This window comes from Eptesicus fuscus, chromosome 11 (assembly GCF_027574615.1).
Source record: "Eptesicus fuscus isolate TK198812 chromosome 11, DD_ASM_mEF_20220401, whole genome shotgun sequence".
In the NCBI taxonomy this organism is placed as follows: Eukaryota; Metazoa; Chordata; class Mammalia; order Chiroptera; family Vespertilionidae; genus Eptesicus; species Eptesicus fuscus.
In genome coordinates, this window is record NC_072483.1 from 92681225 (window position 1) to 92686636 (window position 5412).

Consider the following 5412-nt stretch of genomic DNA (forward strand, 5'->3'; position numbering starts at 1 on the left):
GCATTCCCGATGATGCTTTACTTTACATCCCTACGACTGCTTTTATAATTGGCAATTTGCATATCTTCACCCCTCCCCTTTCCCACCCATCCCCTTAACCCTCCCGCCCCCCAACCTAGCAACCATCAACATGTTCTCTGTATCTACGAGTTTGTTTCTGTTTTCTTTGCTCGTCTATTTTGTGCTTTAGATTCCACATAAAGGGAAATCATATGGGATTCGCTTGTCTCTGTCCGAGTTATTTCACTTATCATAACACATGCCACGACCATCCATGTCATCGGAAATGGCAAGATTTCACCTTTTTAAGAAAATTGTTGAGTGACATTCCATTGTGTATGTGAAACACATCTTCTTTACCCATTTGTCTGCCAATGGACACGTGGGTTGCTTCCTTATCTTGGCTATTGTAAACAATTCTGCAATGAATATATGGATGTATATGTCTTTTCCAATTAATGTTTTGGGTTTCTTCCGATAAATACCAAGAAGTGAAATTGCGGGGTCCGTCTTGGACTCTTGTTATAGCCTTTGTTTGCCATCTAATTGGTCTGATATAAATATCGCCACCCCAGGAGTTTTCCATCTCCATTTGCATGAAATATCTTTTCCCATTTCTTCAGGCACAGAGTCTGTGTGTCTTTCGACCTCAGGTGGGTCTCTATACATATGGGTCCCATTTTCCTCACCATGTAGCCACCCTATGTCTTTTGATTGGAACATTTAATCTATTTACATGTAAAGAATTATCGATAGGTGTGTAGTTATTGCCATTTTATTATATTTATTTATTTACTAGTATTTATCCTTAAAGAAGTCCTTGTAACACTTCTTGTCATGCTGGTTTGGTGGCGATGAGCTCCTGCGGCTTTTTCTTGTCTGGGAGTGTGTCCCGTTTCCCACACCATCTGCTTCCTTCGAGTCTGACCGGGTGCCCTGTTGTCAGGTTCAGGGACAGATGAAGACAGATTCCCCTGGTGTTTCTCCGGCTTTTCTTACGGGTACAACGTCCAGCTAACGGGATGGAGCTGTCACGTTCCCGGCAGCTCAGGGAAGGAGCTGGCGTGGTTTCAGCGTTTCTCTCTGTCGCCTGTCATGTACCTGTGGCTGTGATATCCCGCTGCTCTTTCATATGACGCCCGGCTCCTTCCTGGGTCGCCTGCGGTGCAGTCCTGGATGTCATTTCTTCTGGAGCGGCTGCTGGACCTGCCACTCCGATGTCCTGTCACTGCTCTTCTCCCCACCGAGCCCCGCCCGCACCCTCCTCCTTCCTGCTGCCCAGGTTCCATTGAGGTGACACTGAACATCACACCTGCTCCTGGTCCCCGGGAGTTTACCTCGGTGCTCTCGTTCCGCTGTAGATCCAATCTCGTGTCCGCATTCTACACACCCAAACCCTCCGGCTGAGCAACATGCAGTCCTTGCCCATTTTCCCCCCCTATTTTTAAACTCAAAAACTTATCTGAGCTTATTCCCAGGGAGCCTAATGTCAGTTTTTCTTGACTCCCATCTTTGAGTTTTTTCTTTCTCCCCGCCCTCCCCCAGCTTCTCTAAGAGCAATGCCACGTGTCCGGATTATTTCCCTTCAGTGGCCATCAGACTCTCTGACCTTCTCTGTCTCCCTCTCTCCTTAAAGACGGTCTAACACCTTTTACTTATTTCAGAAAACCCCCCTGGTTTTCTCTTCTCATCCCCCAACCCTGGATGCGTGAATACCGAAAATAGCATTTGCCTTAGAAACTGTCTTCCCTTTGGTGTCTGACTGATTAGAAGCTGAGTTGGGAACCTGTGATTGTGTGTGCCTTATAGATTAGCTTCATTACCAGGTGCTAATGTGCAATCTGCTAGACTTCATTGGGGGGTATATCAACCCTTGTAAGGAGTCCCGTCGTGCACTGAGCCACACTCTAAAAGGAAAGAAACCCCATAATCAGATCAGGCTTCCTCCGTTCAAACACGCCGGACTGATTAGGAACCCGGGTGCCGTTTTCTGGGGAAGGACAGGAAGTCCCAGTTGTGCTGGTTGTTTACACTGTGCTTTCCTTCCTCGGAGGCACGGACTGACCTGGGCTGTGAACGGGGAACGTAGCACGCACTTGCTCTTCAGCAACATGAACGTTAGTGCCATATGGAAATTCAGTGTACATGCATTTTAATCCTGGGATTATAGAACCCTCATGTATTTAACTTAAATTATTATATGTATATCTATGTACCCATTAGTTCTCAAAGAGACTCTGGCTAGAAAAAGATCCAGAATCACACTTTATTTTTTCCCCCATTGATTTTAGATAGAGTGGAGGGAGAGAAAGAGAGGAAGAGAGAGGAAGGGAGAGAGGGAGAGAGGGAGAGAGAGAGAGAGAGAGAGAGAGAGAGAGAGAGAGAGAGAGAGAGAGAGAGAGAGAGACTGATGTGAGAGAGGCACATGCACCTGGACCGGGGCTGGGGATCAAACCAGCAATCCTTTGGTGGAAGGAACTCTAACCACTGAACCACACTGGCGAGGGCCAGAATGACACTTTAGTGACTTATTTTATATTGGTTTCTTATTGATCAACAAAATAATTTTATATGTCAAGTCACCCAGTTATTGAAAAATATCTTGTATTTGAATATGTGTATAAAATTACCATTTCTCTAATATCACTATATACATTTACTTTTAAATTTATTTTGGTAAAACATGAGGTTAGACATAGATGCACCATTGTAATACAAGTGTAAACTAGATATGTACATCCACTAGGAATATGGTGATGAATTTACAAATTTGAATAAATTCTGTATCATGGATTAAAATGTTAACAATGAAGTCTAAATGTAAAGGTAGGGTTTCACCAGGCCAGTGTGGCTCAGTGGTTGAGCGTCGACCTGTGAACCAAGAGGTCATCCATTCGATTCCTGGTCAGGGCACAGGCCCAGGTTACCGGCTTGATGCCCAGTAGGGGGCATGCAGGAGGCAGCTGATCAATGATTCTCTCTCATCACTGATGTTTCTCTCTCTCTCCTGCTCCCTTCCTCTCTCTGAAAACAATAGAAACAAAGAAAAAAAAACCCACCAACAAACAAGGAGTTTTGTAGATTTTTCAGTGGAAGATTTTAAAAACGGCGGGAATATGCCCGTATCCACGGCTGTTGCTCCCTTCAGCACAGCAGCCATTCGCATCATTGACAAGCGCCTGAGGTTCCGGTAGACCTCTCGTTGTTTCACTCACACACTCCGTGTTGGTCAACCACACACATCAGCCGCCCTTCGTGCGGGAGCGGCACGCAGAGAGCTGCCTGGGAAGCACTCAGCAGCGCCCCACAGCCTGTCTGCAGGACGGGGGGCCCGTGACCCCGAGTGCCACCAGGCCCACAGTCATCACCATCGGCAATATCAACCCACGATCCCCCTCGTTCCAGGGAAAACAACACAGAGTGTGCGCTTCGTTCCTACGAATAACTTACATCCCAAAACCACTGCTCCAAAACTACACTCCCTGTTTCTTTTTTAAAAAAACATATTTTATTGATTTTTACAGAGAGGAAGGGAGAGGGATAGAGAGTTAGAAACATCGATGAGAGAGAAACATCCATCAGCTGCCTCCTGCACACCCCCCACTGGGGATGAGCCCACAACCAAGGTACATGCCCCCGACCGGAATCGAACCCGGGACCCCTCAGTCCACAGGCCGACGCTCTATCCACTGAGCCACACCGGCTGGGGCTAACCTCCCTGTTTCTTGAGTCTTGAGTTTACATATTGAAAGATAACTCACACATTCAGCGAGCCTCCTCTTCCCTAGTTCCGTGGACCAGGAGTGAGGTGTGCGTTTTTGCTTAGATGACTGTTTTTTTTTTTTTGTCCTTTGAGGCATTTTATTTCCACATATGTATTACATCCCTAGAAAAAGAATCCCAGGATTTTCCCTCCTGTGTGTTTTCGTCTTGCTTCTTCATGGTCCATGATGCCCGCTGAGATTTTCAGGACCATGAAACCAAATTGACGGGTTGGAAGCGGGTTGTCCTGCCACTTTTCTAGACCTTAGAGTTGCACATCAAATCTGGGGCTGATTACTCCACACTTGTTCAACCTGCCTGTGAGGTTCACAACAATTTTCCCAGCTCTGTGGTCATCAATAATTTCAAATTCGCCAATGTAACCATGCTTCATCATCACAGTCAGAAACCGGACGATGACTTTGGAGCACGGCCTAATGAGAACCTGGCGTTTGCCTCTCTTTTCGGCATTGTTGATACTCTTCAGAGCATCAGCCAGGACGTTCATGCGCACCATTGTGGCGGCACAGACCGATGGCGGAAAGACTAGATGACTGTTGACTGTCTTCTGTCCTGAACTCCCTGACTGTGCTCGCTGCTGACACAGGAACGCCAATTAAACATGGTTGTTTCATTTCCCCCCTGGATCATCCTTGGTTCTCTAGCTAGCTATAAATGATGAGAGCTGGCGAACTCTTAAAAACAACCACCCCAAATTACAAAAGCACACACACGCACACACTCACTCACACTGAATGGTATTTACCTCTGTAATAACGACCTAAAAATTCACCATAGTCTAAAGAAATGATGTGTAATTCACTCTATGTATTAAAATCGTATTTAACTTTATTTTTTTATTTATTGGCTTTTAAGTATACTCTAATTCCTATAATCTCCCTCCAGGGGCTTTTTTCTCTTTTTAAATATATTTTTATTGTCGATAGTATTACAGATGTCTCCCATTTCCCCCCTTTTCTTCCACCCCCGCCCCCCCCCGCTCCATCTTCACCCTCCTATTGCCCGTGTCCATGGCTGTGCACGTAAGTTCTTTGGTTTATCTCTTCTCGTCCCCCCACCCCCACATGGAGGCGTGTCAATCTGTGCACTTTCAACACGTGTAACCTGGTCTCCGCAATGGGCCGCTCATGGTGCATGCACTGACCGAGGAGCCTTCGGAGGGGCCGTCAGCAGGGCAGCGGCAGAGTAGAGCGTGGTGGGGGGGCGAGTGTCCGGCTCTGAGCTGGCAAAGTTCCGATGGTCCCCGTGCCAGGGGGCCCGCTGAGGGCGGCGCTGGAAGGTGGCCGAGTCCTGGCGGCCCGCCTCTTGGCTCCCGGCCGGCGTGCTGCCTGGCCCGTGTCCCCAGGCCCCTCTCACGTTCCTGTTCAGGTTCAATGGGGTCCGCGTGAGCTGCCTGGTGTGTTAGACCAGCTGATAGTGACATTTTCCCTTTTAGAGAACGGATATCCTGTGCCCGATGGGAGTTTCTCTTCTCTCGGCCACCAGGATTCCGTCTTCCAGGGTTCCTATTCATCCACATCTCCGTCAAATAAAACATCAGTTTTAAACTCAGGGGAGGTCTTGGTTTGGATGTGAAGATAAGCTGACATTCTACACCTCGGAGAGATGGAAGTCTGGTGGGTCTGTGGG

The 5412-nt window shown here is 47.4% G+C and overlaps 1 pseudogene; it reads right to left on the reverse strand.

Moving 5' to 3' along the window:
* Positions 1 to 3850: 3850 nt before the first annotated feature.
* LOC129150716 (40S ribosomal protein S15a-like) lies at positions 3851 to 4302 on the reverse strand (annotated as a pseudogene).
* Between the last annotated feature and the right edge of the window lie 1110 nt (positions 4303 to 5412).